The following is an 8,063-nucleotide window of genomic DNA, read 5'->3' on the forward strand; positions in this document are numbered from 1 at the left end:
CTGGCCACTGAAACTGGGCATGGTTGTGCACGCCTGTAATGCCAGTGCTGGAGAGGCTGAAACAGCAGGATTACTATGAGTCCTGCATAGTGAGACCCTGTACCAAATTAAAAAAAAAAAATTTTAAAGTCTCTGACTGCCTCGGGAGGAAGCACAAGTCACTCGGTATTGAACTCAGGACCTTGTGCTTGTCAAGCAGGCACTGTGCCACTGAGTTATATCTCCAGTCCTAGTTAAAGGGAAAAGAAAAAAAATAAGAAAAAGAGATTTTTAAAAATCAAGGAAAAAAAAACACAAAGAAAACTTCCCCAAACTTCAATAAACTAGTGAAAAAAGAAACAGCAAAGAAAAACAACTTTTCTCTGTGATTTTTGAATGTGTGGTTTTTCTTCCAGGAACTGCAATTCTTGAGTCTAGCAATTCTTCGAGGTCTCTCTGCTTTTCCCAAGCTGTGGCAGTAGGCAAGTTAAGATGTGTCCCTTACTCATGCCAGTAAATAAGAAAAACAGTCAGACCTCTGATCTGGGTTGGATACAGGCACCAGCAGACAGTAGGGCAAGGATTCCAATGCGGTGACCTTCAAATCCAGAGCAACTCAAGCTGTGTCTGAACGCTGGCAGGAGGTAGGGGTCGGGTGGAGGTGTGTCTGTCCATTCCAGATGCGCTCCAGTGACTGAGGGGGTCTCTTCCTAATCTCAGCAAACTCTTGTGACTATGTCTCACCCAGTCACTGCGAGAGTGTGAACTGGGTTGATACAGACGACCTTGGCAGGCTTCCTCATCTGACTCTGGCTGACTGTCCTAAGCCAATCTTGTCATTTCTTCCACAGTGTACACCTTGTGCTATATCTGTTCCTCTAGTAAAACCCTGACTCATACAGAATGCGACACTGGGAACCTGAGTGAAGCCATCCCACAGCTGCTCTGAGTCTGGGATTCAAACACTCCAGCCTTTCCCGGAATAGTGCTCAAGCATATATTGCAAATTCTAGGATAGCCATTTAAAAAGTGAAAATATGAACTGAGTATGTGGCACGTGCTATAATCTCAGTGCTCTAGAAGGCCAAGGCAGGAAGGTCTCAAATTACAGCCCAACCTGAGCAACTGAGCAATTTAGCAAGACACTGTCTCAAAAAAATAGAAGGAAAAGAAGTTGGGGATGTTGCTCAGAACAGAGGCTCTAGAGTGTCTCCCACAACACACACACACACACACACACACACACACACACACACACACACAGAGCATAAAGGAAAGATTAGAGGTGTAGCTGTGCAGTAAAGTACCTGCATAGTATGTGCAAAGCCCTGGGTTCTATCCCCCATATGAAAGAAAGAAAGAAAGAAAGAAAGAAAGAAAGAAAGAAAGAAAGCCAGCCACGAAGGAGGACTACATGCATATTTATTATTAAGTGAAAAGCCTATCTGAAAAGGCTACGTACTACATGGTTCCAACGCTAGAACACTCTGGGAAAGACAGAACTATTGAGATAGTAAGGGATAATCCTTTCCAGAGCTTGAGGGGAAGGAAGGAAGAATGGGTAGAGCATAGAGGATTTTCAGGGGAGTTAGAGCAGTAAAAATACTCTGTAGGGGACTATAGTGATGGGCACATGTCACTAGACACTTGTCCAAACTCATAAATCAGTCGGGTGTGATGGTGTATTCCTATAGTCCAAGCACTTGGGAAGCTGAGGCAGGACTACTGTCTCAAACCTGGGCAATACAGTGCGTTCAAAAGCCCTAAACTACATAGTATCTCAAAATAAATAAATAACTCCTAAGTTGTGCACAACAGTGAGCCCTCATGTAAGTGCAGACTGGGCAATACTGATGCGTCCATGTGGATTCATTAATTGTAACAAATACACCTTTCTGGCACCAGATATTGAAAATGAAGGAGGGGGCAATTGGTGAGTGCAGGAAACGTTTGAGAGTTCTCTGTGCCTTCCATTCAATTTTGTTGTGAATAGAAGTGAAAAAAATTATTCTATTGAAAAACAACAGACACAGTAAGTAAGAGGTTGGGGAAGGACAGGCAGATTCAACCTGAGAATCACAGACACTCCCAGCAGAGGTCTTTACCTGGAGCGGCACCCACAGTGGATAGGATTAGACAGCCAGCAGGATTCTGCTGCAGGGAGCAGGAGAATACTGAGCACCTCCAGACATCAGGGGTGCTGCCCAGCAGGTCCCAGAACACAGGCAGCACAAGGGGGCTCAGGAAGATAGGTGGTATGAGGGGTGGCTGCAGAATCTTAGTTTAAAAATTAAAAAATAAAATAAAATTCTGTGCCAACCATGGTGATGTGCACTAGTAATCCCAGCACTCCGGGAGGCTGAGGCAAGAGGACTACAAGCCCCTGCCTAGTCTGGGCAAATGAGGGAGACCCTGTCTCTAAATAAAAAATTTTGAAAAGAGCTAAAGATGTAGCTCAATGTGAAGGTCCTGGATTCAATCCCTGGTACTGCCCCACCCATAAAAAAAAATTCTCAGAAAATATTTTCTTCTAGAAGGAACTGCTGAGCACTGGGTCCAGACTAAATAGGCCAGGGATCACTGATGGAGACTGTGAAGGAAGGATGTGATGGAGGAGAGGCAGCAGCCACTCTGGGATGGAGCCAAACAGCAGGTAAGACCTGACATCGATTCCAGGTGCTGGTCATGCCCCCAGGGGCACACTGAGAGAGTGACTGAGACTGGGCATGGTGGCACATGCCTGTAATCCCAGCTCTTGGGAGGCTGAAAACAGGAGGATCACTATGAGTCGAATCTGTGTAGTGAGACCCTGTAGACCCTGTACTAAATACATAAAAAAAAATAAAAAAAAAAAAAAGAATGCAAGGTGTATTAGTTACAGTGGCCTTGCCTGGCATATGCATTATCCTGGATTGGATTATTAATGCCACCAGAAACATCTCTTGCCTCCTGGTGAGTGTATGTGACGGCATCAGACTGGACCCCAGTGAGACCAGCTCTGAGGAGCGCTCCTTCTGGAGTGGCCACCCAAGACGACCCAAAGATGCCATTCATCAGGGCCCCACAGAGATGGTGATCCTAGAGACCAGAACATAAATGGATTCCAGGCCCACCATAGGTCCGTGTGGACACATGCCACAGTGGCAGAACCTTCATACTGGTTTGCTAATCTACGGAGTAAGGGCCATTGGGAGCCCGGCGTGTGGTATATACCAGTAATCCCAGTATTCTAGGAGGCTGAAGCCGGAGGACAGGAAGTTCATTCCCAGTTTGGGCAACTCAGTGACTACCAAGACCCGAAAAGAGAAAGAAGACAGAGTTATAGTTCAGTGCAAAGACTGTGGATTTGATCCCCAGCACCAGAAGAAGAAAAAACGTGATCGGAAAGGCCAGATAGAATTCTTCTAATGCCTCCCACTGCCCAGCCAAAAGAGTTAATTAGAATCCAACTGGATCCTCAGTGGAATAACAATTATAGTTGCTCCCTGCCAAGATGCAAAGAACGTAAGGGCACTGGAAAATAAATAAATAAATAAATAAATAAATAAATAAATAAATAAAATTTTTAAAAATGTAAGGGAACTGTTATCCAGCATACTTCATTTAATTGACCAGTCTGGCCCCTACAAAAACCAGATGTGACGTGATAACACCTGCTATGCTGGAAATATATACATATTTTTAAGAACCCAGGATCTTAGACCACGCTGGGTTGCCGCCGCCACTACTACCACCATGCAGGCCTTCAGGTCTCAGTGATACTGGTTGACACTCCAGAATGGGAGACAAGCCACTTTGGGAGCAGATTGGATTCAGCTTCATTCAACATTACTACCAGTTATTTGATACCAACAGAACCCAACTAGGCGCAGTTTATATTGAGGCACCATGCCTTACGCGGGAGGGACAGCAGTTCCAGGGGAAATTGTGGAGAAGTTGTCTAGCCTTCCATTCCAGAAAATTCAGCACAGCGTCACAGCACAGGACCATCAGCCTACACCAGGTAGCCGCATCATCAGCATGGTTGTGGGCCAGCTCAAGGCTGATGAAGACCCCATCACGGGGTTCCACCAGATGTTCCATTAAAGAACATCGATGACACTTGGGTTTGCACCAATGACATGTTCAGGCTCGCCCTGCACAGCGTCGGCTGACCTCCTCCCAGCCTAGCTCTCATGCTATTTCCTTCTCTCCTCCTCTTCCTGGTACTATCACACTCCTCCAGATGCTCCAAATATCATACACAAGCAAGCAGGGCCGTGGTGGGAGTGGGTGCAGCCTGCTGCTGCCACCACAGTGCTGTGCATGATGTCTGGGTGCTAGACCAGTTGCATCTGACAGGAGAAGTTTCTGTTGTACCAGCACATGACTTGGAAGACTTAAGTAATGCAAAAGGTTGTCCTTTTTTTTTTAATCTACTGACAAGTTGCTCTAGTAAACCAAAGAAGTAAAGAAGAAAGCAGCTGCCTCACCACCCAAATATTGATTTGTTCCACTGTTTCAGTGTCTCATGATACAATAAAGCCACAAAAATTTTCTTAAAAAAAAACCCAGAGTCTTCACATTGATCTACACCCTATCCCCCTATTTATTTTGAGATAAGGTCTCACTAATTCTCCACGTTAGTGAAATACTTTGATAGCCTCAGTTTGCAACTGATATTGGCCAAGTTAAATGTAAATGAAACTCAGTGCCGCAAAAGAATTTAGAAATATTCCAATGAACCGGTACCACAAACATAACACAAAGAAGTTCTCACCGAATCCTAGTCAACTGGCTCCTAGTGTCTCCAGCATCAGTGGCTCATCAGTGACAATCCCCTACTGTGCTTCCACCAATTTCAATGATTAAATTTGACCCAGTCTTGGTAGTTCACAGAAATAGAAGGTCACGACCAGGCTAGAGCAAGCCTGACCTGCAATCTTCTTCTCCAGAAGGAATAAGAAACTATACACAGGTCAGAATGAATCAGACTTTGTCTAGCAGTAAGTGGAAGCAAATCTAAACGCAGAGGAGCATTTGGGAGGTCAGTCCTGGTGGCTAGAGAAAGCTCTGAAGCTGGCCTTCTGTGGCAAACACTGGTGGGTCACCTCTGCTGGTTTCTGTGGTGTCAGTGCTCCCCCCAGTCCTGGCTCAAGCCACCAACGTGGCATCATTGAACACAGAGTTAGAAAGAACAGTACACAGTGAGCTCTACATGCTCCGCCACACCACAGACATAGTGGCTCTGTGCTGTATCTAAGAGGATTCTAAGGTTAGCAGGGAGAAGCAGACTGCTGGGCTAAGCATATGGATGATGAAAGTAGCAAGCGGAGAGCATCTTCCTATGAAGATGTGTTCTAATGAAAAGATGGAAGAAAAAAAGAAAGGATGGGAGAGAGAGAGAGAGAGAGAGAGAGAGAGAGAGAGAGAGAGAGAGAGAGAGAGAGAGAATTCAGTACTGGGGATTGAACCAAGGGCCTCTGCAGAGTTACATCCTAGATGTTTTTACTTTTTATTTTGAGGCAGGATCTTGCTGAGTTGCTCAAGCTAGGCCAGAACTTGTACTACATTTGCCTCAGCCTCCCAGAGTGTCGGTTTGGCAAGTGTCCCTAGCCGGGATGTAGAATATTGATGGTACCTGACTTACAATCAATGAACTGAACAATTTTTTTTCAACATTTACAATACAGGGTCAGCCAAAGTGAAGCTTGAATGTGTGGTCTTGATCTTTTCGTGGCCTGGCCGCAAGTTAGCAGTGAGCAGCATTTCCCAGCCAGCGGATGTCTTAGCTACTTTTCGCTCATTGCTGAGACAAAATACCTGACACCCAGAATTAAAGAAGGAAAATTTTATTTAGCTCACAGTTTATGCAGGTTTCAAGCCATACTTGGCTGGCTCCAAGGCGGGATGGCATGGCACGAGGCAACAGTTCAAGGTGGCAGATGACAGCAAAAGCAGCAAGAGCAAAAGGAGGAGGGGAAAACAAGCCTCTTTCCCCCCCTAATGTTGTACACAGGCTCTCTGGCCTCCTCTTGCACAGGCTCAGGATGTTTACAAAATCAGAGCCCTGAACCCCTGCTGAGTTACTCTTTTTAACCTTCTACACTTCTCAAGTTGACAGAATGTAACAACAATACCAGCCGCAGAGGTTCAGGGTTACACCCATACCCTGCAGCCACAGTGTTGCTGGGTGAAATAAATGTGTTTTCAACTTAGAATGCTTTCAGTTTATTATGGGTTTATCAGGATGTAACCTCACCATCTATGAAGGACCTTCTGTAACAGCTACAGTGAGACACAGACCTAACAAAAGGTGTGTGTGCGCGTTACACCTGTAATCCCAGCATGCTGGGAAACTGAGGCAGGTGATCACAAGTTCAAGCCCAGGCTGGGTATTTAATAATTTAGTGAGACCCTGTTTCAGAATAAAAAGGGGATGAAGATGTAACTCACTACAAAGTCCTGAGTTAAATCCCCAGTTTCATAAAAATGGGGATGAGGTGGGTGTTAATCAGCTTTCCACTACTATAACAAATACTAGAGAAAATAAACTTATAAAGAGGAAAGATTTAGGTCTGGGGAGATAGCTCGGCAGCCTAAGCACCTGCCTGGCAAGCACAAGGTCCCAAATTTGATCCCTGGTACTGCATGCCATGCTGAGCAGGTCACAGAAACCAGGTGTGGTAGTGCATGCCTGTAATCCCAGCACTGGGGTGGGTGAGAAAGGAGGATCACTACAAACAAGTCCAAGCTGTGTAGGGAGACCCTGTACAAAATGAATGAATACATAAAGATTTAAAAAAAGAGAAGAGGAAGGTTTGTTTGGGCTCCCAGTTTTGGAGGTTCCAGTCTGACCAATGGACCCCACTGCCTCTCTGCCTGCAGCAAAGCCACAGCATGGGAGGAACATGTAGTGAAACCATTCCCCTGGCAGCGAGGAAAGGAGACCCTGCAAACCCCATGACCCAAGACTTTCACTAGGCTCCCCATCTTCCTTAAAGGGGCATTCCAAGGCCAGGGAGGTGGCTCAGTGGAATAAGTGCTTCCCTGGCAAGCACAAGGACCTGAGTTCAATCCCTGGTTCTGCCCAAATAAATAAAAAGAAAAAAACAAAGGGTGCATTCTATATCCAAACCATCACATCGTATGTGAAGAAAAGAAATGGTTAAGACACAAGTATGTTGTGAAAAAGAGCCAGCTGGGAAGGAAACTTTGAAGTCCAGAGAGAGAGAATGAGTACTTCCAGGAGGACTGGGAACAACGAGAGGAGACAGGATCCAGGTGGAAGGTGGAGGATGCAGTCAGTGTGGTGGCATCTTCTCAAAGAGCAAGGGTCGGGTGATGGTGTCCCTCCAGAACCAGTGGAGAGATGCAGAAATGGGAAGCTGAGTGGGCTCCACGTTCTCCTCACTGGCCAAACCAAGCATCGAAGAGACAGGTTAGACTGCTATTGTAGAAAACAAGGTGGCAAAGCATGCAGAGTGGATCTAAAGGGAAGCTATCCAGCACACACGACACAGGAGATGCAGATGTACAAAGGGTGATCAAACTATATGGTGAGTGTTTAAATTTTTTTAAAATGCGTTATACTGAAACACAGATTACCATAATCCCCTTGAAAAGTCTGCCTTTCACATTAAACACACTTTTTCCATTGTTCATGGTACTTTCTGAAGCAGTTCTGGAAGTCCAGAGTGTCTTTATGAGGCGTGACCAGTCCAGTGAGTAATGTGGCTGAATACCATCCAATGGAAAGGAAAACTAGTGAAAACATAGGATAGTGAGTCCCACATCCATTTTATTCACCAGCTCAGGCCAGGGATATAGCTCAGCGGTTTAGCACCTCCCTGGCAAGGGAAAGAAAGAAAAGCTAGGCTGCCCCCCGCCCCCGTGCACTGAGACAGCAATTGAGACTGGGCATGGTGGCGCACCTGTAATCTCAGCTCTTGGGAGGCTATAAACAGGTGAATCACTACGAGGCCAATCTAGTAGTGAGACCCTGAACACCCTGTAGGCCCTTCCCTAAAAAGAAGGAAGGAAGGAAGGAAGGAAGGAAGGAAGGAAGGAAGGAAGGAAAAGGGAAGGAAAGAAGGAAAGAAGGA

At 45.7% G+C, this 8,063-nt stretch overlaps 1 pseudogene; it reads left to right on the forward strand.

The window, feature by feature from the left end:
* Nucleotides 1-3,757: 3,757 nt before the first annotated feature.
* LOC101592271 lies at nucleotides 3,758-4,133 on the forward strand (annotated as a pseudogene).
* Nucleotides 4,134-8,063: the final 3,930 nt, after the last annotated feature.

This window comes from Octodon degus, unplaced genomic scaffold (genome assembly GCF_000260255.1).
Source record: "Octodon degus isolate 3935 unplaced genomic scaffold, OctDeg1.0 scaffold00031, whole genome shotgun sequence".
NCBI lineage: Eukaryota > Metazoa > Chordata > Mammalia > Rodentia > Octodontidae > Octodon > Octodon degus.